This window comes from Apostichopus japonicus, chromosome 8 (assembly GCF_037975245.1).
Source record: "Apostichopus japonicus isolate 1M-3 chromosome 8, ASM3797524v1, whole genome shotgun sequence".
Lineage (NCBI taxonomy): Eukaryota > Metazoa > Echinodermata > Holothuroidea > Aspidochirotida > Stichopodidae > Apostichopus > Apostichopus japonicus.
The window spans coordinates 38,053,131-38,080,451 of NC_092568.1; the positions used below are offsets into that span (position 1 = coordinate 38,053,131).

Below are 27,321 nucleotides of genomic sequence, written 5' to 3' on the forward strand. Positions count from 1 at the left end.
AAAGCGACCGTTTATATCCGGTTCGAAGTGGTGTACATCGATATCGCTACCCTTCCTAATTAAACAACTCGTTCCCCTTCGTCTCGAGGGAGAATAGAAGGAAGATAAAATATCGCCATCCCATTCAAGTTTGGCCTGGTCATGAATTGACTGGTCCCAAAAGGTTTCTTGTAATAAAACAAGGTCAAATTTGTTTTTAGAAACGTGAGAGAATAACCCTCTTCTTTTATCCTGATTGATCAGTCCGTTGCAATTTAGGCAGGCGAGTAAAAACATTATAACAGTGAGTGAAAAATACATCGTTAATGCTGGTCTAGTGATGGCTGGCGAGGTTGAAAATTACGTGCTTTGGCTAGGTTGGGTGTAGGGTCGGCTTTCTTTTTGTTGTTTTTCATTTTCCTCGTTTGGACAGTCCAATCGTCATCACTAGAGAGGTTCCGTTTCTGCGAGGTTGAGTTGTCTTCTTTCTCTGTGTTCTGTGTCGCTGGGTCTGTGGTTTCATTATTTCTCGGTTTCGGTTGGGAGCTATTAATCTTTCGGCTTGGTTTGTTTTCGTTTTCTGCTGGGGTCTGTTTGTCTGTTTCGATCGTTTCACGTGGCTGGGGGTTGTCCGGGATATCTTGGATTGTTGTATTATCTTGTTCTGCGCAGGCCGAATCATTTGTTTCCATTTCTGAGGTATTGTTGTCTTCTTTGGGTGTAGGGGGAGTAGTAGGGCAGTCGAAACTTTTGTGCCCGAATTGCTGGCACCTGTAACATTTCACCCGCGGGCATTTACTTTCGCTGTGACCCTGCATACCGCATTCTTTGCAAGTATATTGCTTACACTCTCTCATGATATGGTCCGAGCTAAGGCAAATGTTGCATACCCGGGATTGTCCGTTATGCTTCAATCGAAGATGGACTCCAGATATGAAAATGGAGTACGGAAGGCTCTTTGCGTTGGACGGGAGTTCTAACCTGATATATCTTATCCCGTTCTCTACATTGGGAAAGTCCTCATAGGTTTTGTGGGTCCATGCGCTCTTGAGTATGCACCCAAATTCTCTAAGCTTATCTGACAGTTCGTCGTCATCTATGAAAACTGGTACCCCAAACAAACTCACAGTGAGTAGGTTCCTTGTTACCCCTCGTACTTCGTATCCTACACCATCAATCAGTACGCCAGCCTCCTGTAGAAGCTCTACATCTGTCGTTTCCTTAAGTGTTACGATCCATTGCCCGTTGGAATTCACACAACCGAGAATGTTTTCTTTCCCAATGTCATCAGATAGCGCGCGAAGGACATCACGGGCTTCAAATTTATTATCGGTGATACGTACACTGTTGTTTTTCATAACCGCACAGCGTTTCTGTGTGCTGCTTTGAACAGCGGTAGTGGATTTCGCGGAATCCATGCTCGTTGAGGTGAAGACCGCGTGCGTCGGAGACGCAGCGGAGTGACACGAAAAATGCAGTCAAAACACAAATTATTCACCAAAAATCCTAAATAGAACAACTAAAATGTCCGCTGATCACAAACACATCAGCCGATGGCCACGGTTTCGAAAAAGAACGGAAGGAGAGGGGTAAAAAATACGAACAAACACGAGAACGACGAGAACCGGTATATTCAACGTGATATGGTCGTAGACATTAGAAAGATGAAATTTAAGCTTTTTATACCCGCCCGCCCCGAGACTTATTTTGCAAAGTTGAATATTCAACTCTAGACCACCTATATGGTTACTTATCCCATTAAACTAAACAATGTACATTGTGTTATATGACTTGAGAAGCTATATGGTAGCATATACGCCCGGATATGATTGCCCCGATGACTGACGCACGCACGCACACTCACCGTACTGAGAGTCTGAAGCTAGCTACGTTCGTCCGACTTGTGAACAAACCTCTTAACATAGTGTTCGTACGCTGCTCATGGGAAGCCTAAAGTGGTCTAAAATTGCCTCAATCGACCTAATTTCTGCATCACATTTACTTCCCTTTGTGTACTCCGACATCCAAGCCACAAAAAACGAGAGATTTTGTTTGAGAACATATCAAGAAAGATGTTCTCCTGTTTCTTTTCGGCACTTTTCCTGAGGGAGAACACTCGTGCAGCGTGCATGCATGCGGAATGATATATAGCCCTAATGATACACTTGTCTCGAATTAAAGGGAGCTGGAGAAAAACTTGTGATTGCAATGACAGGACACAACAATAGTGGTATATCATGGCAAGTCAATGTCTTCAACGGTGGTGGTGGTGGGGGGGGGGGATAGGGAGGGGGAAAAACTTTTCATAACAATGACAGGATAAAACAATAGTGACAAAGAAATAAAGAAAGAAAGGGGTGCGGTTGTGGGTGAGGAAAAATGAAAAAGTCTACGGCACCTAGTATTCCCAGGCGGTCACCCATCCAAGTACTGACTAGGCTCGACGCTGCTTGACTTCGGTGATCGGACGAGAACCGGTATATTCAACGTGATATGGTCGTAGACATTAGAAAGATGAAATTTAAGCTTTTTATACCCGCCCGCCCCGAGACTTATTTTGCAAAGTTGAATATTCAACTCTAGACCACCTATATGGTTACTTATCCCATTAAACTAAACAATGTACATTGTGTTATATGACTTGAGAAGCTATATGGTAGCATATACGCCCGGATATGATTGCCCCGATGACTGACGCACGCACGCACACTCACCGTACTGAGAGTCTGAAGCTAGCTACGTTCGTCCGACTTGTGAACAAACCTCTTAACATAGTGTTCGTACGCTGCTCATGGGAAGCCTAAAGTGGTCTAAAATTGCCTCAATCGACCTAATTTCTGCATCACATTTACTTCCCTTTGTGTACTCCGACATCCAAGCCACAAAAAACGAGAGATTTTGTTTGAGAACATATCAAGAAAGATGTTCTCCTGTTTCTTTTCGGCACTTTTCCTGAGGGAGAACACTCGTGCAGCGTGCATGCATGCGGAATGATATATAGCCCTAATGATACACTTGTCTCGAATTAAAGGGAGCTGGAGAAAAACTTGTGATTGCAATGACAGGACACAACAATAGTGGTATATCATGGCAAGTCAATGTCTTCAACGGTGGTGGTGGTGGGGGGGGGGGGGGGGTTTGGGAGGGGGAAAAACTTTTCATAACAATGACAGGATAAAACAATAGTGACAAAGAAATAAAGAAAGAAAGGGGTGCGGTTGTGGGTGAGGAAAAATGAAAAAGTCTACGGCACCTAGTATTCCCAGGCGGTCACCCATCCAAGTACTGACTAGGCTCGACGCTGCTTGACTTCGGTGATCGGACGAGAACCGGTATATTCAACGTGATATGGTCGTAGACATTAGAAAGATGAAATTTAAGCTTTTTATACCCGCCCGCCCCGAGACTTATTTTGCAAAGTTGAATATTCAACTCTAGACCACCTATATGGTTACTTATCCCATTAAACTAAACAATGTACATTGTGTTATATGACTTGAGAAGCTATATGGTAGCATATACGCCCGGATATGATTGCCCCGATGACTGACGCACGCACGCACACTCACCGTACTGAGAGTCTGAAGCTAGCTACGTTCGTCCGACTTGTGAACAAACCTCTTAACATAGTGTTCGTACGCTGCTCATGGGAAGCCTAAAGTGGTCTAAAATTGCCTCAATCGACCTAATTTCTGCATCACATTTACTTCCCTTTGTGTACTCCGACATCCAAGCCACAAAAAACGAGAGATTTTGTTTGAGAACATATCAAGAAAGATGTTCTCCTGTTTCTTTTCGGCACTTTTCCTGAGGGAGAACACTCGTGCAGCGTGCATGCATGCGGAATGATATATAGCCCTAATGATACACTTGTCTCGAATTAAAGGGAGCTGGAGAAAAACTTGTGATTGCAATGACAGGACACAACAATAGTGGTATATCATGGCAAGTCAATGTCTTCAACGGTGGTGGTGGTGGGGGGGGGGGGGTTTGGGAGGGGGAAAAACTTTTCATAACAATGACAGGATAAAACAATAGTGACAAAGAAATAAAGAAAGAAAGGGGTGCGGTTGTGGGTGAGGAAAAATGAAAAAGTCTACGGCACCTAGTATTCCCAGGCGGTCACCCATCCAAGTACTGACTAGGCTCGACGCTGCTTGACTTCGGTGATCGGACGAGAACCGGTATATTCAACGTGATATGGTCGTAGACATTAGAAAGATGAAATTTAAGCTTTTTATACCCGCCCGCCCCGAGACTTATTTTGCAAAGTTGAATATTCAACTCTAGACCACCTATATGGTTACTTATCCCATTAAACTAAACAATGTACATTGTGTTATATGACTTGAGAAGCTATATGGTAGCATATACGCCCGGATATGATTGCCCCGATGACTGACGCACGCACGCACACTCACCGTACTGAGAGTCTGAAGCTAGCTACGTTCGTCCGACTTGTGAACAAACCTCTTAACATAGTGTTCGTACGCTGCTCATGGGAAGCCTAAAGTGGTCTAAAATTGCCTCAATCGACCTAATTTCTGCATCACATTTACTTCCCTTTGTGTACTCCGACATCCAAGCCACAAAAAACGAGAGATTTTGTTTGAGAACATATCAAGAAAGATGTTCTCCTGTTTCTTTTCGGCACTTTTCCTGAGGGAGAACACTCGTGCAGCGTGCATGCATGCGGAATGATATATAGCCCTAATGATACACTTGTCTCGAATTAAAGGGAGCTGGAGAAAAACTTGTGATTGCAATGACAGGACACAACAATAGTGGTATATCATGGCAAGTCAATGTCTTCAACGGTGGTGGTGGTGGGGGGGGGGGGTTTGGGAGGGGGAAAAACTTTTCATAACAATGACAGGATAAAACAATAGTGACAAAGAAATAAAGAAAGAAAGGGGTGCGGTTGTGGGTGAGGAAAAATGAAAAAGTCTACGGCACCTAGTATTCCCAGGCGGTCACCCATCCAAGTACTGACTAGGCTCGACGCTGCTTGACTTCGGTGATCGGACGAGAACCGGTATATTCAACGTGATATGGTCGTAGACATTAGAAAGATGAAATTTAAGCTTTTTATACCCGCCCGCCCCGAGACTTATTTTGCAAAGTTGAATATTCAACTCTAGACCACCTATATGGTTACTTATCCCATTAAACTAAACAATGTACATTGTGTTATATGACTTGAGAAGCTATATGGTAGCATATACGCCCGGATATGATTGCCCCGATGACTGACGCACGCACGCACACTCACCGTACTGAGAGTCTGAAGCTAGCTACGTTCGTCCGACTTGTGAACAAACCTCTTAACATAGTGTTCGTACGCTGCTCATGGGAAGCCTAAAGTGGTCTAAAATTGCCTCAATCGACCTAATTTCTGCATCACATTTACTTCCCTTTGTGTACTCCGACATCCAAGCCACAAAAAACGAGAGATTTTGTTTGAGAACATATCAAGAAAGATGTTCTCCTGTTTCTTTTCGGCACTTTTCCTGAGGGAGAACACTCGTGCAGCGTGCATGCATGCGGAATGATATATAGCCCTAATGATACACTTGTCTCGAATTAAAGGGAGCTGGAGAAAAACTTGTGATTGCAATGACAGGACACAACAATAGTGGTATATCATGGCAAGTCAATGTCTTCAACGGTGGTGGTGGTGGGGGGGGGGGGGGGTTTGGGAGGGGGAAAAACTTTTCATAACAATGACAGGATAAAACAATAGTGACAAAGAAATAAAGAAAGAAAGGGGTGCGGTTGTGGGTGAGGAAAAATGAAAAAGTCTACGGCACCTAGTATTCCCAGGCGGTCACCCATCCAAGTACTGACTAGGCTCGACGCTGCTTGACTTCGGTGATCGGACGAGAACCGGTATATTCAACGTGATATGGTCGTAGACATTAGAAAGATGAAATTTAAGCTTTTTATACCCGCCCGCCCCGAGACTTATTTTGCAAAGTTGAATATTCAACTCTAGACCACCTATATGGTTACTTATCCCATTAAACTAAACAATGTACATTGTGTTATATGACTTGAGAAGCTATATGGTAGCATATACGCCCGGATATGATTGCCCCGATGACTGACGCACGCACGCACACTCACCGTACTGAGAGTCTGAAGCTAGCTACGTTCGTCCGACTTGTGAACAAACCTCTTAACATAGTGTTCGTACGCTGCTCATGGGAAGCCTAAAGTGGTCTAAAATTGCCTCAATCGACCTAATTTCTGCATCACATTTACTTCCCTTTGTGTACTCCGACATCCAAGCCACAAAAAACGAGAGATTTTGTTTGAGAACATATCAAGAAAGATGTTCTCCTGTTTCTTTTCGGCACTTTTCCTGAGGGAGAACACTCGTGCAGCGTGCATGCATGCGGAATGATATATAGCCCTAATGATACACTTGTCTCGAATTAAAGGGAGCTGGAGAAAAACTTGTGATTGCAATGACAGGACACAACAATAGTGGTATATCATGGCAAGTCAATGTCTTCAACGGTGGTGGTGGTGGGGGGGGGGGGTTTGGGAGGGGGAAAAACTTTTCATAACAATGACAGGATAAAACAATAGTGACAAAGAAATAAAGAAAGAAAGGGGTGCGGTTGTGGGTGAGGAAAAATGAAAAAGTCTACGGCACCTAGTATTCCCAGGCGGTCACCCATCCAAGTACTGACTAGGCTCGACGCTGCTTGACTTCGGTGATCGGACGAGAACCGGTATATTCAACGTGATATGGTCGTAGACATTAGAAAGATGAAATTTAAGCTTTTTATACCCGCCCGCCCCGAGACTTATTTTGCAAAGTTGAATATTCAACTCTAGACCACCTATATGGTTACTTATCCCATTAAACTAAACAATGTACATTGTGTTATATGACTTGAGAAGCTATATGGTAGCATATACGCCCGGATATGATTGCCCCGATGACTGACGCACGCACGCACACTCACCGTACTGAGAGTCTGAAGCTAGCTACGTTCGTCCGACTTGTGAACAAACCTCTTAACATAGTGTTCGTACGCTGCTCATGGGAAGCCTAAAGTGGTCTAAAATTGCCTCAATCGACCTAATTTCTGCATCACATTTACTTCCCTTTGTGTACTCCGACATCCAAGCCACAAAAAACGAGAGATTTTGTTTGAGAACATATCAAGAAAGATGTTCTCCTGTTTCTTTTCGGCACTTTTCCTGAGGGAGAACACTCGTGCAGCGTGCATGCATGCGGAATGATATATAGCCCTAATGATACACTTGTCTCGAATTAAAGGGAGCTGGAGAAAAACTTGTGATTGCAATGACAGGACACAACAATAGTGGTATATCATGGCAAGTCAATGTCTTCAACGGTGGTGGTGGTGGGGGGGGGGGGGGTTTGGGAGGGGGAAAAACTTTTCATAACAATGACAGGATAAAACAATAGTGACAAAGAAATAAAGAAAGAAAGGGGTGCGGTTGTGGGTGAGGAAAAATGAAAAAGTCTACGGCACCTAGTATTCCCAGGCGGTCACCCATCCAAGTACTGACTAGGCTCGACGCTGCTTGACTTCGGTGATCGGACGAGAACCGGTATATTCAACGTGATATGGTCGTAGACATTAGAAAGATGAAATTTAAGCTTTTTATACCCGCCCGCCCCGAGACTTATTTTGCAAAGTTGAATATTCAACTCTAGACCACCTATATGGTTACTTATCCCATTAAACTAAACAATGTACATTGTGTTATATGACTTGAGAAGCTATATGGTAGCATATACGCCCGGATATGATTGCCCCGATGACTGACGCACGCACGCACACTCACCGTACTGAGAGTCTGAAGCTAGCTACGTTCGTCCGACTTGTGAACAAACCTCTTAACATAGTGTTCGTACGCTGCTCATGGGAAGCCTAAAGTGGTCTAAAATTGCCTCAATCGACCTAATTTCTGCATCACATTTACTTCCCTTTGTGTACTCCGACATCCAAGCCACAAAAAACGAGAGATTTTGTTTGAGAACATATCAAGAAAGATGTTCTCCTGTTTCTTTTCGGCACTTTTCCTGAGGGAGAACACTCGTGCAGCGTGCATGCATGCGGAATGATATATAGCCCTAATGATACACTTGTCTCGAATTAAAGGGAGCTGGAGAAAAACTTGTGATTGCAATGACAGGACACAACAATAGTGGTATATCATGGCAAGTCAATGTCTTCAACGGTGGTGGTGGTGGGGGGGGGGGGGGTTTGGGAGGGGGAAAAACTTTTCATAACAATGACAGGATAAAACAATAGTGACAAAGAAATAAAGAAAGAAAGGGGTGCGGTTGTGGGTGAGGAAAAATGAAAAAGTCTACGGCACCTAGTATTCCCAGGCGGTCACCCATCCAAGTACTGACTAGGCTCGACGCTGCTTGACTTCGGTGATCGGACGAGAACCGGTATATTCAACGTGATATGGTCGTAGACATTAGAAAGATGAAATTTAAGCTTTTTATACCCGCCCGCCCCGAGACTTATTTTGCAAAGTTGAATATTCAACTCTAGACCACCTATATGGTTACTTATCCCATTAAACTAAACAATGTACATTGTGTTATATGACTTGAGAAGCTATATGGTAGCATATACGCCCGGATATGATTGCCCCGATGACTGACGCACGCACGCACACTCACCGTACTGAGAGTCTGAAGCTAGCTACGTTCGTCCGACTTGTGAACAAACCTCTTAACATAGTGTTCGTACGCTGCTCATGGGAAGCCTAAAGTGGTCTAAAATTGCCTCAATCGACCTAATTTCTGCATCACATTTACTTCCCTTTGTGTACTCCGACATCCAAGCCACAAAAAACGAGAGATTTTGTTTGAGAACATATCAAGAAAGATGTTCTCCTGTTTCTTTTCGGCACTTTTCCTGAGGGAGAACACTCGTGCAGCGTGCATGCATGCGGAATGATATATAGCCCTAATGATACACTTGTCTCGAATTAAAGGGAGCTGGAGAAAAACTTGTGATTGCAATGACAGGACACAACAATAGTGGTATATCATGGCAAGTCAATGTCTTCAACGGTGGTGGTGGTGGGGGGGGGGGGGGTTGGGAGGGGGAAAAACTTTTCATAACAATGACAGGATAAAACAATAGTGACAAAGAAATAAAGAAAGAAAGGGGTGCGGTTGTGGGTGAGGAAAAATGAAAAAGTCTACGGCACCTAGTATTCCCAGGCGGTCACCCATCCAAGTACTGACTAGGCTCGACGCTGCTTGACTTCGGTGATCGGACGAGAACCGGTATATTCAACGTGATATGGTCGTAGACATTAGAAAGATGAAATTTAAGCTTTTTATACCCGCCCGCCCCGAGACTTATTTTGCAAAGTTGAATATTCAACTCTAGACCACCTATATGGTTACTTATCCCATTAAACTAAACAATGTACATTGTGTTATATGACTTGAGAAGCTATATGGTAGCATATACGCCCGGATATGATTGCCCCGATGACTGACGCACGCACGCACACTCACCGTACTGAGAGTCTGAAGCTAGCTACGTTCGTCCGACTTGTGAACAAACCTCTTAACATAGTGTTCGTACGCTGCTCATGGGAAGCCTAAAGTGGTCTAAAATTGCCTCAATCGACCTAATTTCTGCATCACATTTACTTCCCTTTGTGTACTCCGACATCCAAGCCACAAAAAACGAGAGATTTTGTTTGAGAACATATCAAGAAAGATGTTCTCCTGTTTCTTTTCGGCACTTTTCCTGAGGGAGAACACTCGTGCAGCGTGCATGCATGCGGAATGATATATAGCCCTAATGATACACTTGTCTCGAATTAAAGGGAGCTGGAGAAAAACTTGTGATTGCAATGACAGGACACAACAATAGTGGTATATCATGGCAAGTCAATGTCTTCAACGGTGGTGGTGGTGGGGGGGGGGGGTTTGGGAGGGGGAAAAACTTTTCATAACAATGACAGGATAAAACAATAGTGACAAAGAAATAAAGAAAGAAAGGGGTGCGGTTGTGGGTGAGGAAAAATGAAAAAGTCTACGGCACCTAGTATTCCCAGGCGGTCACCCATCCAAGTACTGACTAGGCTCGACGCTGCTTGACTTCGGTGATCGGACGAGAACCGGTATATTCAACGTGATATGGTCGTAGACATTAGAAAGATGAAATTTAAGCTTTTTATACCCGCCCGCCCCGAGACTTATTTTGCAAAGTTGAATATTCAACTCTAGACCACCTATATGGTTACTTATCCCATTAAACTAAACAATGTACATTGTGTTATATGACTTGAGAAGCTATATGGTAGCATATACGCCCGGATATGATTGCCCCGATGACTGACGCACGCACGCACACTCACCGTACTGAGAGTCTGAAGCTAGCTACGTTCGTCCGACTTGTGAACAAACCTCTTAACATAGTGTTCGTACGCTGCTCATGGGAAGCCTAAAGTGGTCTAAAATTGCCTCAATCGACCTAATTTCTGCATCACATTTACTTCCCTTTGTGTACTCCGACATCCAAGCCACAAAAAACGAGAGATTTTGTTTGAGAACATATCAAGAAAGATGTTCTCCTGTTTCTTTTCGGCACTTTTCCTGAGGGAGAACACTCGTGCAGCGTGCATGCATGCGGAATGATATATAGCCCTAATGATACACTTGTCTCGAATTAAAGGGAGCTGGAGAAAAACTTGTGATTGCAATGACAGGACACAACAATAGTGGTATATCATGGCAAGTCAATGTCTTCAACGGTGGTGGTGGTGGGGGGGGGGGGGGTTTGGGAGGGGGAAAAACTTTTCATAACAATGACAGGATAAAACAATAGTGACAAAGAAATAAAGAAAGAAAGGGGTGCGGTTGTGGGTGAGGAAAAATGAAAAAGTCTACGGCACCTAGTATTCCCAGGCGGTCACCCATCCAAGTACTGACTAGGCTCGACGCTGCTTGACTTCGGTGATCGGACGAGAACCGGTATATTCAACGTGATATGGTCGTAGACATTAGAAAGATGAAATTTAAGCTTTTTATACCCGCCCGCCCCGAGACTTATTTTGCAAAGTTGAATATTCAACTCTAGACCACCTATATGGTTACTTATCCCATTAAACTAAACAATGTACATTGTGTTATATGACTTGAGAAGCTATATGGTAGCATATACGCCCGGATATGATTGCCCCGATGACTGACGCACGCACGCACACTCACCGTACTGAGAGTCTGAAGCTAGCTACGTTCGTCCGACTTGTGAACAAACCTCTTAACATAGTGTTCGTACGCTGCTCATGGGAAGCCTAAAGTGGTCTAAAATTGCCTCAATCGACCTAATTTCTGCATCACATTTACTTCCCTTTGTGTACTCCGACATCCAAGCCACAAAAAACGAGAGATTTTGTTTGAGAACATATCAAGAAAGATGTTCTCCTGTTTCTTTTCGGCACTTTTCCTGAGGGAGAACACTCGTGCAGCGTGCATGCATGCGGAATGATATATAGCCCTAATGATACACTTGTCTCGAATTAAAGGGAGCTGGAGAAAAACTTGTGATTGCAATGACAGGACACAACAATAGTGGTATATCATGGCAAGTCAATGTCTTCAACGGTGGTGGTGGTGGGGGGGGGGGGGTTTGGGAGGGGGAAAAACTTTTCATAACAATGACAGGATAAAACAATAGTGACAAAGAAATAAAGAAAGAAAGGGGTGCGGTTGTGGGTGAGGAAAAATGAAAAAGTCTACGGCACCTAGTATTCCCAGGCGGTCACCCATCCAAGTACTGACTAGGCTCGACGCTGCTTGACTTCGGTGATCGGACGAGAACCGGTATATTCAACGTGATATGGTCGTAGACATTAGAAAGATGAAATTTAAGCTTTTTATACCCGCCCGCCCCGAGACTTATTTTGCAAAGTTGAATATTCAACTCTAGACCACCTATATGGTTACTTATCCCATTAAACTAAACAATGTACATTGTGTTATATGACTTGAGAAGCTATATGGTAGCATATACGCCCGGATATGATTGCCCCGATGACTGACGCACGCACGCACACTCACCGTACTGAGAGTCTGAAGCTAGCTACGTTCGTCCGACTTGTGAACAAACCTCTTAACATAGTGTTCGTACGCTGCTCATGGGAAGCCTAAAGTGGTCTAAAATTGCCTCAATCGACCTAATTTCTGCATCACATTTACTTCCCTTTGTGTACTCCGACATCCAAGCCACAAAAAACGAGAGATTTTGTTTGAGAACATATCAAGAAAGATGTTCTCCTGTTTCTTTTCGGCACTTTTCCTGAGGGAGAACACTCGTGCAGCGTGCATGCATGCGGAATGATATATAGCCCTAATGATACACTTGTCTCGAATTAAAGGGAGCTGGAGAAAAACTTGTGATTGCAATGACAGGACACAACAATAGTGGTATATCATGGCAAGTCAATGTCTTCAACGGTGGTGGTGGTGGGGGGGGGGATAGGGAGGGGGAAAAACTTTTCATAACAATGACAGGATAAAACAATAGTGACAAAGAAATAAAGAAAGAAAGGGGTGCGGTTGTGGGTGAGGAAAAATGAAAAAGTCTACGGCACCTAGTATTCCCAGGCGGTCACCCATCCAAGTACTGACTAGGCTCGACGCTGCTTGACTTCGGTGATCGGACGAGAACCGGTATATTCAACGTGATATGGTCGTAGACATTAGAAAGATGAAATTTAAGCTTTTTATACCCGCCCGCCCCGAGACTTATTTTGCAAAGTTGAATATTCAACTCTAGACCACCTATATGGTTACTTATCCCATTAAACTAAACAATGTACATTGTGTTATATGACTTGAGAAGCTATATGGTAGCATATACGCCCGGATATGATTGCCCCGATGACTGACGCACGCACGCACACTCACCGTACTGAGAGTCTGAAGCTAGCTACGTTCGTCCGACTTGTGAACAAACCTCTTAACATAGTGTTCGTACGCTGCTCATGGGAAGCCTAAAGTGGTCTAAAATTGCCTCAATCGACCTAATTTCTGCATCACATTTACTTCCCTTTGTGTACTCCGACATCCAAGCCACAAAAAACGAGAGATTTTGTTTGAGAACATATCAAGAAAGATGTTCTCCTGTTTCTTTTCGGCACTTTTCCTGAGGGAGAACACTCGTGCAGCGTGCATGCATGCGGAATGATATATAGCCCTAATGATACACTTGTCTCGAATTAAAGGGAGCTGGAGAAAAACTTGTGATTGCAATGACAGGACACAACAATAGTGGTATATCATGGCAAGTCAATGTCTTCAACGGTGGTGGTGGTGGGGGGGGGGGGTTTGGGAGGGGGAAAAACTTTTCATAACAATGACAGGATAAAACAATAGTGACAAAGAAATAAAGAAAGAAAGGGGTGCGGTTGTGGGTGAGGAAAAATGAAAAAGTCTACGGCACCTAGTATTCCCAGGCGGTCACCCATCCAAGTACTGACTAGGCTCGACGCTGCTTGACTTCGGTGATCGGACGAGAACCGGTATATTCAACGTGATATGGTCGTAGACATTAGAAAGATGAAATTTAAGCTTTTTATACCCGCCCGCCCCGAGACTTATTTTGCAAAGTTGAATATTCAACTCTAGACCACCTATATGGTTACTTATCCCATTAAACTAAACAATGTACATTGTGTTATATGACTTGAGAAGCTATATGGTAGCATATACGCCCGGATATGATTGCCCCGATGACTGACGCACGCACGCACACTCACCGTACTGAGAGTCTGAAGCTAGCTACGTTCGTCCGACTTGTGAACAAACCTCTTAACATAGTGTTCGTACGCTGCTCATGGGAAGCCTAAAGTGGTCTAAAATTGCCTCAATCGACCTAATTTCTGCATCACATTTACTTCCCTTTGTGTACTCCGACATCCAAGCCACAAAAAACGAGAGATTTTGTTTGAGAACATATCAAGAAAGATGTTCTCCTGTTTCTTTTCGGCACTTTTCCTGAGGGAGAACACTCGTGCAGCGTGCATGCATGCGGAATGATATATAGCCCTAATGATACACTTGTCTCGAATTAAAGGGAGCTGGAGAAAAACTTGTGATTGCAATGACAGGACACAACAATAGTGGTATATCATGGCAAGTCAATGTCTTCAACGGTGGTGGTGGTGGGGGGGGGGGGGTTTGGGAGGGGGAAAAACTTTTCATAACAATGACAGGATAAAACAATAGTGACAAAGAAATAAAGAAAGAAAGGGGTGCGGTTGTGGGTGAGGAAAAATGAAAAAGTCTACGGCACCTAGTATTCCCAGGCGGTCACCCATCCAAGTACTGACTAGGCTCGACGCTGCTTGACTTCGGTGATCGGACGAGAACCGGTATATTCAACGTGATATGGTCGTAGACATTAGAAAGATGAAATTTAAGCTTTTTATACCCGCCCGCCCCGAGACTTATTTTGCAAAGTTGAATATTCAACTCTAGACCACCTATATGGTTACTTATCCCATTAAACTAAACAATGTACATTGTGTTATATGACTTGAGAAGCTATATGGTAGCATATACGCCCGGATATGATTGCCCCGATGACTGACGCACGCACGCACACTCACCGTACTGAGAGTCTGAAGCTAGCTACGTTCGTCCGACTTGTGAACAAACCTCTTAACATAGTGTTCGTACGCTGCTCATGGGAAGCCTAAAGTGGTCTAAAATTGCCTCAATCGACCTAATTTCTGCATCACATTTACTTCCCTTTGTGTACTCCGACACATCCAAGCCACAAAAAACGAGAGATTTTGTTTGAGAACATATCAAGAAAGATGTTCTCCTGTTTCTTTTCGGCACTTTTCCTGAGGGAGAACACTCGTGCAGCGTGCATGCATGCGGAATGATATATAGCCCTAATGATACACTTGTCTCGAATTAAAGGGAGCTGGAGAAAAACTTGTGATTGCAATGACAGGACACAACAATAGTGGTATATCATGGCAAGTCAATGTCTTCAACGGTGGTGGTGGTGGGGGGGGGGGGGTTTGGGAGGGGGAAAAACTTTTCATAACAATGACAGGATAAAACAATAGTGACAAAGAAATAAAGAAAGAAAGGGGTGCGGTTGTGGGTGAGGAAAAATGAAAAAGTCTACGGCACCTAGTATTCCCAGGCGGTCACCCATCCAAGTACTGACTAGGCTCGACGCTGCTTGACTTCGGTGATCGGACGAGAACCGGTATATTCAACGTGATATGGTCGTAGACATTAGAAAGATGAAATTTAAGCTTTTTATACCCGCCCGCCCCGAGACTTATTTTGCAAAGTTGAATATTCAACTCTAGACCACCTATATGGTTACTTATCCCATTAAACTAAACAATGTACATTGTGTTATATGACTTGAGAAGCTATATGGTAGCATATACGCCCGGATATGATTGCCCCGATGACTGACGCACGCACGCACACTCACCGTACTGAGAGTCTGAAGCTAGCTACGTTCGTCCGACTTGTGAACAAACCTCTTAACATAGTGTTCGTACGCTGCTCATGGAGGAAGCCTAAAGTGGTCTAAAATTGCCTCAATCGACCTAATTTCTGCATCACATTTACTTCCCTTTGTGTACTCCGACATCCAAGCCACAAAAAAACGAGAGATTTTGTTTGAGAACATATCAAGAAAGATGTTCTCCTGTTTCTTTTCGGCACTTTTCCTGAGGGAGAACACTCGTGCAGCGTGCATGCATGCGGAATGATATATAGCCCTAATGATACACTTGTCTCGAATTAAAGGGAGCTGGAGAAAAACTTGTGATTGCAATGACAGGACACAACAATAGTGGTATATCATGGCAAGTCAATGTCTTCAACGGTGGTGGTGGTGGGGGGGGGGGGGTTTGGGAGGGGGAAAAACTTTTCATAACAATGACAGGATAAAACAATAGTGACAAAGAAATAAAGAAAGAAAGGGGTGCGGTTGTGGGTGAGGAAAAATGAAAAAGTCTACGGCACCTAGTATTCCCAGGCGGTCACCCATCCAAGTACTGACTAGGCTCGACGCTGCTTGACTTCGGTGATCGGACGAGAACCGGTATATTCAACGTGATATGGTCGTAGACATTAGAAAGATGAAATTTAAGCTTTTTATACCCGCCCGCCCCGAGACTTATTTTGCAAAGTTGAATATTCAACTCTAGACCACCTATATGGTTACTTATCCCATTAAACTAAACAATGTACATTGTGTTATATGACTTGAGAAGCTATATGGTAGCATATACGCCCGGATATGATTGCCCCGATGACTGACGCACGCACGCACACTCACCGTACTGAGAGTCTGAAGCTAGCTACGTTCGTCCGACTTGTGAACAAACCTCTTAACATAGTGTTCGTACGCTGCTCATGGGAAGCCTAAAGTGGTCTAAAATTGCCTCAATCGACCTAATTTCTGCATCACATTTACTTCCCTTTGTGTACTCCGACATCCAAGCCACAAAAAACGAGAGATTTTGTTTGAGAACATATCAAGAAAGATGTTCTCCTGTTTCTTTTCGGCACTTTTCCTGAGGGAGAACACTCGTGCAGCGTGCATGCATGCGGAATGATATATAGCCCTAATGATACACTTGTCTCGAATTAAAGGGAGCTGGAGAAAAACTTGTGATTGCCAATGACAGGACACAACAATAGTGGTATATCATGGCAAGTCAATGTCTTCAACGGTGGTGGTGGTGGGGGGGGGGGGGGGTTTGGGAGGGGGAAAAACTTTTCATAACAATGACAGGATAAAACAATAGTGACAAAGAAATAAAGAAAGAAAGGGGTGCGGTTGTGGGTGAGGAAAAATGAAAAAGTCTACGGCACCTAGTATTCCCAGGCGGTCACCCATCCAAGTACTGACTAGGCTCGACGCTGCTTGACTTCGGTGATCGGACGAGAACCGGTATATTCAACGTGATATGGTCGTAGACATTAGAAAGATGAAATTTAAGCTTTTTATACCCGCCCGCCCCGAGACTTATTTTGCAAAGTTGAATATTCAACTCTAGACCACCTATATGGTTACTTATCCCATTAAACTAAACAATGTACATTGTGTTATATGACTTGAGAAGCTATATGGTAGCATATACGCCCGGATATGATTGCCCCGATGACTGACGCACGCACGCACACTCACCGTACTGAGAGTCTGAAGCTAGCTACGTTCGTCCGACTTGTGAACAAACCTCTTAACATAGTGTTCGTACGCTGCTCATGGGAAGCCTAAAGTGGTCTAAAATTGCCTCAATCGACCTAATTTCTGCATCACATTTACTTCCCTTTGTGTACTCCGACATCCAAGCCACAAAAAACGAGAGATTTTGTTTGAGAACATATCAAGAAAGATGTTCTCCTGTTTCTTTTCGGCACTTTTCCTGAGGGAGAACACTCGTGCAGCGTGCATGCATGCGGAATGATATATAGCCCTAATGATACACTTGTCTCGAATTAAAGGGAGCTGGAGAAAAACTTGTGATTGCAATGACAGGACACAACAATAGTGGTATATCATGGCAAGTCAATGTCTTCAACGGTGGTGGTGGTGGGGGGGGGGGGGGTTTGGGAGGGGGAAAAACTTTTCATAACAATGACAGGATAAAACAATAGTGACAAAGAAATAAAGAAAGAAAGGGGTGCGGTTGTGGGTGAGGAAAAATGAAAAAGTCTACGGCACCTAGTATTCCCAGGCGGTCACCCATCCAAGTACTGACTAGGCTCGACGCTGCTTGACTTCGGTGATCGGACGAGAACCGGTATATTCAACGTGATATGGTCGTAGACATTAGAAAGATGAAATTTAAGCTTTTTATACCCGCCCGCCCCGAGACTTATTTTGCAAAGTTGAATATTCAACTCTAGACCACCTATATGGTTACTTATCCCATTAAACTAAACAATGTACATTGTGTTATATGACTTGAGAAGCTATATGGTAGCATATACGCCCGGATATGATTGCCCCGATGACTGACGCACGCACGCACACTCACCGTACTGAGAGTCTGAAGCTAGCTACGTTCGTCCGACTTGTGAACAAACCTCTTAACATAGTGTTCGTACGCTGCTCATGGGAAGCCTAAAGTGGTCTAAAATTGCCTCAATCGACCTAATTTCTGCATCACATTTACTTCCCTTTGTGTACTCCGACATCCAAGCCACAAAAAACGAGAGATTTTGTTTGAGAACATATCAAGAAAGATGTTCTCCTGTTTCTTTTCGGCACTTTTCCTGAGGGAGAACACTCGTGCAGCGTGCATGCATGCGGAATGATATATAGCCCTAATGATACACTTGTCTCGAATTAAAGGGAGCTGGAGAAAAACTTGTGATTGCAATGACAGGACACAACAATAGTGGTATATCATGGCAAGTCAATGTCTTCAACGGTGGTGGTGGTGGGGGGGGGGGGGGGTTTGGGAGGGGGAAAAACTTTTCATAACAATGACAGGATAAAACAATAGTGACAAAGAAATAAAGAAAGAAAGGGGTGCGGTTGTGGGTGAGGAAAAATGAAAAAGTCTACGGCACCTAGTATTCCCAGGCGGTCACCCATCCAAGTACTGACTAGGCTCGACGCTGCTTGACTTCGGTGATCGGACGAGAACCGGTATATTCAACGTGATATGGTCGTAGACATTAGAAAGATGAAATTTAAGCTTTTTATACCCGCCCGCCCCGAGACTTATTTTGCAAAGTTGAATATTCAACTCTAGACCACCTATATGGTTACTTATCCCATTAAACTAAACAATGTACATTGTGTTATATGACTTGAGAAGCTATATGGTAGCATATACGCCCGGATATGATTGCCCCGATGACTGACGCACGCACGCACACTCACCGTACTGAGAGTCTGAAGCTAGCTACGTTCGTCCGACTTGTGAACAAACCTCTTAACATAGTGTTCGTACGCTGCTCATGGGAAGCCTAAAGTGGTCTAAAATTGCCTCAATCGACCTAATTTCTGCATCACATTTACTTCCCTTTGTGTACTCCGACATCCAAGCCACAAAAAACGAGAGATTTTGTTTGAGAACATATCAAGAAAGATGTTCTCCTGTTTCTTTTCGGCACTTTTCCTGAGGAGAACACTCGTGCAGCGTGCATGCATGCGGAATGATATATAGCCCTAATGATACACTTGTCTCGAATTAAAGGGAGCTGGAGAAAAACTTGTGATTGCAATGACAGGACACAACAATAGTGGTATATCATGGCAAGTCAATGTCTTCAACGGTGGTGGTGGTGGGGGGGGGGGGGGTTTGGGAGGGGGAAAAACTTTTCATAACAATGACAGGATAAAACAATAGTGACAAAGAAATAAAGAAAGAAAGGGGTGCGGTTGTGGGTGAGGAAAAATGAAAAAGTCTACGGCACCTAGTATTCCCAGGCGGTCACCCATCCAAGTACTGACTAGGCTCGACGCTGCTTGACTTCGGTGATCGGACGAGAACCGGTATATTCAACGTGATATGGTCGTAGACATTAGAAAGATGAAATTTAAGCTTTTTATACCCGCCCGCCCCGAGACTTATTTTGCAAAGTTGAATATTCAACTCTAGACCACCTATATGGTTACTTATCCCATTAAACTAAACAATGTACATTGTGTTATATGACTTGAGAAGCTATATGGTAGCATATACGCCCGGATATGATTGCCCCGATGACTGACGCACGCACGCACACTCACCGTACTGAGAGTCTGAAGCTAGCTACGTTCGTCCGACTTGTGAACAAACCTCTTAACATAGTGTTCGTACGCTGCTCATGGGAAGCCTAAAGTGGTCTAAAATTGCCTCAATCGACCTAATTTCTGCATCACATTTACTTCCCTTTGTGTACTCCGACATCCAAGCCACAAAAAACGAGAGATTTTGTTTGAGAACATATCAAGAAAGATGTTCTCCTGTTTCTTTTCGGCACTTTTCCTGAGGGAGAACACTCGTGCAGCGTGCATGCATGCGGAATGATATATAGCCCTAATGATACACTTGTCTCGAATTAAAGGGAGCTGGAGAAAAACTTGTGATTGCAATGACAGGACACAACAATAGTGGTATATCATGGCAAGTCAATGTCTTCAACGGTGGTGGTGGTGGGGGGGGGGGGGTTTGGGAGGGGGAAAAACTTTCATAACAATGACAGGATAAAACAATAGTGACAAAGAAATAAAGAAAGAAAGGGGTGCGGTTGTGGGTGAGGAAAAATGAAAAAGTCTACGGCACCTAGTATTCCCAGGCGGTCACCCATCCAAGTACTGACTAGGCTCGACGCTGCTTGACTTCGGTGATCGGACGAGAACCGGTATATTCAACGTGATATGGTCGTAGACATTAGAAAGATGAAATTTAAGCTTTTTATACCCGCCCGCCCCGAGACTTATTTTGCAAAGTTGAATATTCAACTCTAGACCACCTATATGGTTACTTATCCCATTAAACTAAACAATGTACATTGTGTTATATGACTTGAGAAGCTATATGGTAGCATATACGCCCGGATATGATTGCCCCGATGACTGACGCACGCACGCACACTCACCGTACTGAGAGTCTGAAGCTAGCTACGTTCGTCCGACTTGTGAACAAACCTCTTAACATAGTGTTCGTACGCTGCTCATGGGAAGCCTAAAGTGGTCTAAAATTGCCTCAATCGACCTAATTTCTGCATCACATTTACTTCCCTTTGTGTACTCCGACATCCAAGCCACAAAAAACGAGAGATTTTGTTTGAGAACATATCAAGAAAGATGTTCTCCTGTTTCTTTTCGGCACTTTTCCTGAGGGAGAACACTCGTGCAGCGTGCATGCATGCGGAATGATATATAGCCCTAATGATACACTTGTCTCGAATTAAAGGGAGCTGGAGAAAAACTTGTGATTGCAATGACAGGACACAACAATAGTGGTATATCATGGCAAGTCAATGTCTTCAACGGTGGTGGTGGTGGGGGGGGGGGGGGGTTTGGGAGGGGGAAAAACTTTTCATAACAATGACAGGATAAAACAATAGTGACAAAGAAATAAAGAAAGAAAGGGGTGCGGTTGTGGGTGAGGAAAAATGAAAAAGTCTACGGCACCTAGTATTCCCAGGCGGTCACCCATCCAAGTACTGACTAGGCTCGACGCTGCTTGACTTCGGTGATCGGACGAGAACCGGTATATTCAACGTGATATGGTCGTAGACATTAGAAAGATGAAATTTAAGCTTTTTATACCCGCCCGCCCCGAGACTTATTTTGCAAAGTTGAATATTCAACTCTAGACCACCTATATGGTTACTTATCCCATTAAACTAAACAATGTACATTGTGTTATATGACTTGAGAAGCTATATGGTAGCATATACGCCCGGATATGATTGCCCCGATGACTGACGCACGCACGCACACTCACCGTACTGAGAGTCTGAAGCTAGCTACGTTCGTCCGACTTGTGAACAAACCTCTTAACATAGTGTTCGTACGCTGCTCATGGGAAGCCTAAAGTGGTCTAAAATTGCCTCAATCGACCTAATTTCTGCATCACATTTACTTCCCTTTGTGTACTCCGACATCCAAGCCACAAAAAACGAGAGATTTTGTTTGAGAACATATCAAGAAAGATGTTCTCCTGTTTCTTTTCGGCACTTTTCCTGAGGGAGAACACTCGTGCAGCGTGCATGCATGCGGAATGATATATAGCCCTAATGATACACTTGTCTCGAATTAAAGGGAGCTGGAGAAAAACTTGTGATTGCAATGACAGGACACAACAATAGTGGTATATCATGGCAAGTCAATGTCTTCAACGGTGGTGGTGGTGGGGGGGGGGGGGGGTTTGGGAGGGGGAAAAACTTTTCATAACAATGACAGGATAAAACAATAGTGACAAAGAAATAAAGAAAGAAAGGGGTGCGGTTGTGGGTGAGGAAAAATGAAAAAGTCTACGGCACCTAGTATTCCCAGGCGGTCACCCATCCAAGTACTGACTAGGCTCGACGCTGCTTGACTTCGGTGATCGGACGAGAACCGGTATATTCAACGTGATATGGTCGTAGACATTAGAAAGATGAAATTTAAGCTTTTTATACCCGCCCGCCCCGAGACTTATTTTGCAAAGTTGAATATTCAACTCTAGACCACCTATATGGTTACTTATCCCATTAAACTAAACAATGTACATTGTGTTATATGACTTGAGAAGCTATATGGTAGCATATACGCCCGGATATGATTGCCCCGATGACTGACGCACGCACGCACACTCACCGTACTGAGAGTCTGAAGCTAGCTACGTTCGTCCGACTTGTGAACAAACCTCTTAACATAGTGTTCGTACGCTGCTCATGGGAAGCCTAAAGTGGTCTAAAATTGCCTCAATCGACCTAATTTCTGCATCACATTTACTTCCCTTTGTGTACTCCGACATCCAAGCCACAAAAAACGAGAGATTTTGTTTGAGAACATATCAAGAAAGATGTTCTCCTGTTTCTTTTCGGCACTTTTCCTGAGGGAGAACACTCGTGCAGCGTGCATGCATGCGGAATGATATATAGCCCTAATGATACACTTGTCTCGAATTAAAGGGAGCTGGAGAAAAACTTGTGATTGCAATGACAGGACACAACAATAGTGGTATATCATGGCAAGTCAATGTCTTCAACGGTGGTGGTGGTGGGGGGGGGGGGGGGTTTGGGAGGGGGAAAAACTTTTCATAACAATGACAGGATAAAACAATAGTGACAAAGAAATAAAGAAAGAAAGGGGTGCGGTTGTGGGTGAGGAAAAATGAAAAAGTCTACGGCACCTAGTATTCCCAGGCGGTCACCCATCCAAGTACTGACTAGGCTCGACGCTGCTTGACTTCGGTGATCGGACGAGAACCGGTATATTCAACGTGATATGGTCGTAGACATTAGAAAGATGAAATTTAAGCTTTTTATACCCGCCCGCCCCGAGACTTATTTTGCAAAGTTGAATATTCAACTCTAGACCACCTATATGGTTACTTATCCCATTAAACTAAACAATGTACATTGTGTTATATGACTTGAGAAGCTATATGGTAGCATATACGCCCGGATATGATTGCCCCGATGACTGACGCACGCACGCACACTCACCGTACTGAGAGTCTGAAGCTAGCTACGTTCGTCCGACTTGTGAACAAACCTCTTAACATAGTGTTCGTACGCTGCTCATGGGAAGCCTAAAGTGGTCTAAAATTGCCTCAATCGACCTAATTTCTGCATCACATTTACTTCCCTTTGTGTACTCCGACATCCAAGCCACAAAAAACGAGAGATTTTGTTTGAGAACATATCAAGAAAGATGTTCTCCTGTTTCTTTTCGGCACTTTTCCTGAGGGAGAACACTCGTGCAGCGTGCATGCATGCGGAATGATATATAGCCCTAATGATACACTTGTCTCGAATTAAAGGGAGCTGGAGAAAAACTTGTGATTGCAATGACAGGACACAACAATAGTGGTATATCATGGCAAGTCAATGTCTTCAACGGTGGTGGTGGTGGGGGGGGGGGGGGGTTTGGGAGGGGGAAAAACTTTTCATAACAATGACAGGATAAAACAATAGTGACAAAGAAATAAAGAAAGAAAGGGGTGCGGTTGTGGGTGAGGAAAAATGAAAAAGTCTACGGCACCTAGTATTCCCAGGCGGTCACCCATCCAAGTACTGACTAGGCTCGACGCTGCTTGACTTCGGTGATCGGACGAGAACCGGTATATTCAACGTGATATGGTCGTAGACATTAGAAAGATGAAATTTAAGCTTTTTATACCCGCCCGCCCCGAGACTTATTTTGCAAAGTTGAATATTCAACTCTAGACCACCTATATGGTTACTTATCCCATTAAACTAAACAATGTACATTGTGTTATATGACTTGAGAAGCTATATGGTAGCATATACGCCCGGATATGATTGCCCCGATGACTGACGCACGCACGCACACTCACCGTACTGAGAGTCTGAAGCTAGCTACGTTCGTCCGACTTGTGAACAAACCTCTTAACATAGTGTTCGTACGCTGCTCATGGGAAGCCTAAAGTGGTCTAAAATTGCCTCAATCGACCTAATTTCTGCATCACATTTACTTCCCTTTGTGTACTCCGACATCCAAGCCACAAAAAACGAGAGATTTTGTTTGAGAACATATCAAGAAAGATGTTCTCCTGTTTCTTTTCGGCACTTTTCCTGAGGGAGAACACTCGTGCAGCGTGCATGCATGCGGAATGATATATAGCCCTAATGATACACTTGTCTCGAATTAAAGGGAGCTGGAGAAAAACTTGTGATTGCAATGACAGGACACAACAATAGTGGTATATCATGGCAAGTCAATGTCTTCAACGGTGGTGGTGGTGGGGGGGGGGGGGTTTGGGAGGGGGAAAAACTTTTCATAACAATGACAGGATAAAACAATAGTGACAAAGAAATAAAGAAAGAAAGGGGTGCGGTTGTGGGTGAGGAAAAATGAAAAAGTCTACGGCACCTAGTATTCCCAGGCGGTCACCCATCCAAGTACTGACTAGGCTCGACGCTGCTTGACTTCGGTGATCGGACGAGAACCGGTATATTCAACGTGATATGGTCGTAGACATTAGAAAGATGAAATTTAAGCTTTTTATACCCGCCCGCCCGAGACTTATTTTGCAAAGTTGAATATTCAACTCTAGACCACCTATATGGTTACTTATCCCATTAAACTAAACAATGTACATTGTGTTATATGACTTGAGAAGCTATATGGTAGCATATACGCCCGGATATGATTGCCCCGATGACTGACGCACGCACGCACACTCACCGTACTGAGAGTCTGAAGCTAGCTACGTTCGTCCGACTTGTGAACAAACCTCTTAACATAGTGTTCGTACGCTGCTCATGGGAAGCCTAAAGTGGTCTAAAATTGCCTCAATCGACCTAATTTCTGCATCACATTTACTTCCCTTTGTGTACTCCGACATCCAAGCCACAAAAAACGAGAGATTTTGTTTGAGAACATATCAAGAAAGATGTTCTCCTGTTTCTTTTCGGCACTTTTCCTGAGGGAGAACACTCGTGCAGCGTGCATGCATGCGGAATGATATATAGCCCTAATGATACACTTGTCTCGAATTAAAGGGAGCTGGAGAAAAACTTGTGATTGCAATGACAGGACACAACAATAGTGGTATATCATGGCAAGTCAATGTCTTCAACGGTGGTGGTGGTGGGGGGGGGGGGTTTGGGAGGGGGAAAAACTTTTCATAACAATGACAGGATAAAACAATAGTGACAAAGAAATAAAGAAAGAAAGGGGTGCGGTTGTGGGTGAGGAAAAATGAAAAAGTCTACGGCACCTAGTATTCCCAGGCGGTCACCCATCCAAGTACTGACTAGGCTCGACGCTGCTTGACTTCGGTGATCGGACGAGAACCGGTATATTCAACGTGATATGGTCGTAGACATTAGAAAGATGAAATTTAAGCTTTTTATACCCGCCCGCCCCGAGACTTATTTTGCAAAGTTGAATATTCAACTCTAGACCACCTATATGGTTACTTATCCCATTAAACTAAACAATGTACATTGTGTTATATGACTTGAGAAGCTATATGGTAGCATATACGCCCGGATATGATTGCCCCGATGACTGACGCACGCACGCACACTCACCGTACTGAGAGTCTGAAGCTAGCTACGTTCGTCCGACTTGTGAACAAACCTCTTAACATAGTGTTCGTACGCTGCTCATGGGAAGCCTAAAGTGGTCTAAAATTGCCTCAATCGACCTAATTTCTGCATCACATTTACTTCCCTTTGTGTACTCCGACATCCAAGCCACAAAAAACGAGAGATTTTGTTTGAGAACATATCAAGAAAGATGTTCTCCTGTTTCTTTTCGGCACTTTTCCTGAGGGAGAACACTCGTGCAGCGTGCATGCATGCGGAATGATATATAGCCCTAATGATACACTTGTCTCGAATTAAAGGGAGCTGGAGAAAAACTTGTGATTGCAATGACAGGACACAACAATAGTGGTATATCATGGCAAGTCAATGTCTTCAACGGTGGTGGTGGTGGGGGGGGGGGGGGGTTTGGGAGGGGGAAAAACTTTTCATAACAATGACAGGATAAAACAATAGTGACAAAGAAATAAAGAAAGAAAGGGGTGCGGTTGTGGGTGAGGAAAAATGAAAAAGTCTACGGCACCTAGTATTCCCAGGCGGTCACCCATCCAAGTACTGACTAGGCTCGACGCTGCTTGACTTCGGTGATCGGACGAGAACCGGTATATTCAACGTGATATGGTCGTAGACATTAGAAAGATGAAATTTAAGCTTTTTATACCCGCCCGCCCCGAGACTTATTTTGCAAAGTTGAATATTCAACTCTAGACCACCTATATGGTTACTTATCCCATTAAACTAAACAATGTACATTGTGTTATATGACTTGAGAAGCTATATGGTAGCATATACGCCCGGATATGATTGCCCCGATGACTGACGCACGCACGCACACTCACCGTACTGAGAGTCTGAAGCTAGCTACGTTCGTCCGACTTGTGAACAAACCTCTTAACATAGTGTTCGTACGCTGCTCATGGGAAGCCTAAAGTGGTCTAAAATTGCCTCAATCGACCTAATTTCTGCATCACATTTACTTCCCTTTGTGTACTCCGACATCCAAGCCACAAAAAACGAGAGATTTTGTTTGAGAACATATCAAGAAAGATGTTCTCCTGTTTCTTTTCGGCACTTTTCCTGAGGGAGAACACTCGTGCAGCGTGCATGCATGCGGAATGATATATAGCCCTAATGATACACTTGTCTCGAATTAAAGGGAGCTGGAGAAAAACTTGTGATTGCAATGACAGGACACAACAATAGTGGTATATCATGGCAAGTCAATGTCTTCAACGGTGGTGGTGGTGGGGGGGGGGGGTTTGGGAGGGGGGAAAAACTTTTCATAACAATGACAGGATAAAACAATAGTGACAAAGAAATAAAGAAAGAAAGGGGTGCGGTTGTGGGTGAGGAAAAATGAAAAAGTCTACGGCACCTAGTATTCCCAGGCGGTCACCCATCCAAGTACTGACTAGGCTCGACGCTGCTTGACTTCGGTGATCGGACGAGAACCGGTATATTCAACGTGATATGGTCGTAGACATTAGAAAGATGAAATTTAAGCTTTTTATACCCGCCCGCCCCGAGACTTATTTTGCAAAGTTGAATATTCAACTCTAGACCACCTATATGGTTACTTATCCCATTAAACT

The 27,321-nt window shown here is 43.9% G+C and overlaps 30 non-coding genes across 30 annotated transcripts; all 30 read right to left on the reverse strand.

The window, feature by feature from the left end:
• Positions 1-2,365: 2,365 nt before the first annotated feature.
• Positions 2,366-2,484, reverse strand: LOC139972182 (5S ribosomal RNA). Its single transcript, XR_011794620.1, has one exon. It is a non-coding gene; the product is annotated as a 5S ribosomal RNA (ribosomal RNA).
• A 736-nt stretch (positions 2,485-3,220) lies between these two features.
• Positions 3,221-3,339, reverse strand: LOC139972299 (5S ribosomal RNA). Its single transcript, XR_011794731.1, has one exon. It is a non-coding gene; the product is annotated as a 5S ribosomal RNA (ribosomal RNA).
• A 733-nt stretch (positions 3,340-4,072) lies between these two features.
• Positions 4,073-4,191, reverse strand: LOC139972422 (5S ribosomal RNA). The gene has a single exon (XR_011794843.1). It is a non-coding gene; the product is annotated as a 5S ribosomal RNA (ribosomal RNA).
• Positions 4,192-4,923: 732 nt separating this feature from the next.
• On the reverse strand, positions 4,924-5,042 carry LOC139972544 (5S ribosomal RNA). The gene has a single exon (XR_011794954.1). It is a non-coding gene; the product is annotated as a 5S ribosomal RNA (ribosomal RNA).
• A 735-nt stretch (positions 5,043-5,777) lies between these two features.
• On the reverse strand, positions 5,778-5,896 carry LOC139972664 (5S ribosomal RNA). The gene has a single exon (XR_011795072.1). It is a non-coding gene; the product is annotated as a 5S ribosomal RNA (ribosomal RNA).
• A 732-nt stretch (positions 5,897-6,628) lies between these two features.
• Positions 6,629-6,747, reverse strand: LOC139972189 (5S ribosomal RNA). Its single transcript, XR_011794626.1, has one exon. It is a non-coding gene; the product is annotated as a 5S ribosomal RNA (ribosomal RNA).
• A 734-nt stretch (positions 6,748-7,481) lies between these two features.
• LOC139972201 (5S ribosomal RNA) lies at positions 7,482-7,600 on the reverse strand. The gene has a single exon (XR_011794637.1). It is a non-coding gene; the product is annotated as a 5S ribosomal RNA (ribosomal RNA).
• Positions 7,601-8,334: 734 nt separating this feature from the next.
• LOC139972212 (5S ribosomal RNA) lies at positions 8,335-8,453 on the reverse strand. The gene has a single exon (XR_011794648.1). It is a non-coding gene; the product is annotated as a 5S ribosomal RNA (ribosomal RNA).
• A 733-nt stretch (positions 8,454-9,186) lies between these two features.
• On the reverse strand, positions 9,187-9,305 carry LOC139972223 (5S ribosomal RNA). The gene has a single exon (XR_011794659.1). It is a non-coding gene; the product is annotated as a 5S ribosomal RNA (ribosomal RNA).
• A 732-nt stretch (positions 9,306-10,037) lies between these two features.
• LOC139972235 (5S ribosomal RNA) lies at positions 10,038-10,156 on the reverse strand. The gene has a single exon (XR_011794670.1). It is a non-coding gene; the product is annotated as a 5S ribosomal RNA (ribosomal RNA).
• Positions 10,157-10,890: 734 nt separating this feature from the next.
• Positions 10,891-11,009, reverse strand: LOC139972246 (5S ribosomal RNA). Its single transcript, XR_011794681.1, has one exon. It is a non-coding gene; the product is annotated as a 5S ribosomal RNA (ribosomal RNA).
• A 733-nt stretch (positions 11,010-11,742) lies between these two features.
• On the reverse strand, positions 11,743-11,861 carry LOC139972257 (5S ribosomal RNA). The gene has a single exon (XR_011794692.1). It is a non-coding gene; the product is annotated as a 5S ribosomal RNA (ribosomal RNA).
• Positions 11,862-12,591: 730 nt separating this feature from the next.
• Positions 12,592-12,710, reverse strand: LOC139972269 (5S ribosomal RNA). The gene has a single exon (XR_011794703.1). It is a non-coding gene; the product is annotated as a 5S ribosomal RNA (ribosomal RNA).
• Positions 12,711-13,442: 732 nt separating this feature from the next.
• LOC139972281 (5S ribosomal RNA) lies at positions 13,443-13,561 on the reverse strand. Its single transcript, XR_011794714.1, has one exon. It is a non-coding gene; the product is annotated as a 5S ribosomal RNA (ribosomal RNA).
• Positions 13,562-14,294: 733 nt separating this feature from the next.
• Positions 14,295-14,413, reverse strand: LOC139972292 (5S ribosomal RNA). The gene has a single exon (XR_011794725.1). It is a non-coding gene; the product is annotated as a 5S ribosomal RNA (ribosomal RNA).
• A 735-nt stretch (positions 14,414-15,148) lies between these two features.
• On the reverse strand, positions 15,149-15,267 carry LOC139972306 (5S ribosomal RNA). Its single transcript, XR_011794737.1, has one exon. It is a non-coding gene; the product is annotated as a 5S ribosomal RNA (ribosomal RNA).
• A 736-nt stretch (positions 15,268-16,003) lies between these two features.
• Positions 16,004-16,122, reverse strand: LOC139972318 (5S ribosomal RNA). Its single transcript, XR_011794748.1, has one exon. It is a non-coding gene; the product is annotated as a 5S ribosomal RNA (ribosomal RNA).
• Positions 16,123-16,858: 736 nt separating this feature from the next.
• On the reverse strand, positions 16,859-16,977 carry LOC139972330 (5S ribosomal RNA). Its single transcript, XR_011794759.1, has one exon. It is a non-coding gene; the product is annotated as a 5S ribosomal RNA (ribosomal RNA).
• A 734-nt stretch (positions 16,978-17,711) lies between these two features.
• LOC139972342 (5S ribosomal RNA) lies at positions 17,712-17,830 on the reverse strand. The gene has a single exon (XR_011794770.1). It is a non-coding gene; the product is annotated as a 5S ribosomal RNA (ribosomal RNA).
• A 735-nt stretch (positions 17,831-18,565) lies between these two features.
• LOC139972354 (5S ribosomal RNA) lies at positions 18,566-18,684 on the reverse strand. Its single transcript, XR_011794781.1, has one exon. It is a non-coding gene; the product is annotated as a 5S ribosomal RNA (ribosomal RNA).
• A 733-nt stretch (positions 18,685-19,417) lies between these two features.
• Positions 19,418-19,536, reverse strand: LOC139972366 (5S ribosomal RNA). Its single transcript, XR_011794792.1, has one exon. It is a non-coding gene; the product is annotated as a 5S ribosomal RNA (ribosomal RNA).
• Positions 19,537-20,268: 732 nt separating this feature from the next.
• Positions 20,269-20,387, reverse strand: LOC139972378 (5S ribosomal RNA). The gene has a single exon (XR_011794803.1). It is a non-coding gene; the product is annotated as a 5S ribosomal RNA (ribosomal RNA).
• Positions 20,388-21,122: 735 nt separating this feature from the next.
• On the reverse strand, positions 21,123-21,241 carry LOC139972390 (5S ribosomal RNA). The gene has a single exon (XR_011794814.1). It is a non-coding gene; the product is annotated as a 5S ribosomal RNA (ribosomal RNA).
• A 735-nt stretch (positions 21,242-21,976) lies between these two features.
• On the reverse strand, positions 21,977-22,095 carry LOC139972403 (5S ribosomal RNA). The gene has a single exon (XR_011794825.1). It is a non-coding gene; the product is annotated as a 5S ribosomal RNA (ribosomal RNA).
• A 735-nt stretch (positions 22,096-22,830) lies between these two features.
• LOC139972415 (5S ribosomal RNA) lies at positions 22,831-22,949 on the reverse strand. The gene has a single exon (XR_011794837.1). It is a non-coding gene; the product is annotated as a 5S ribosomal RNA (ribosomal RNA).
• Positions 22,950-23,684: 735 nt separating this feature from the next.
• On the reverse strand, positions 23,685-23,803 carry LOC139972429 (5S ribosomal RNA). Its single transcript, XR_011794849.1, has one exon. It is a non-coding gene; the product is annotated as a 5S ribosomal RNA (ribosomal RNA).
• Positions 23,804-24,536: 733 nt separating this feature from the next.
• On the reverse strand, positions 24,537-24,655 carry LOC139972441 (5S ribosomal RNA). Its single transcript, XR_011794860.1, has one exon. It is a non-coding gene; the product is annotated as a 5S ribosomal RNA (ribosomal RNA).
• Positions 24,656-25,386: 731 nt separating this feature from the next.
• On the reverse strand, positions 25,387-25,505 carry LOC139972453 (5S ribosomal RNA). Its single transcript, XR_011794871.1, has one exon. It is a non-coding gene; the product is annotated as a 5S ribosomal RNA (ribosomal RNA).
• A 735-nt stretch (positions 25,506-26,240) lies between these two features.
• LOC139972465 (5S ribosomal RNA) lies at positions 26,241-26,359 on the reverse strand. Its single transcript, XR_011794882.1, has one exon. It is a non-coding gene; the product is annotated as a 5S ribosomal RNA (ribosomal RNA).
• A 733-nt stretch (positions 26,360-27,092) lies between these two features.
• LOC139972477 (5S ribosomal RNA) lies at positions 27,093-27,211 on the reverse strand. Its single transcript, XR_011794893.1, has one exon. It is a non-coding gene; the product is annotated as a 5S ribosomal RNA (ribosomal RNA).
• Positions 27,212-27,321: the final 110 nt, after the last annotated feature.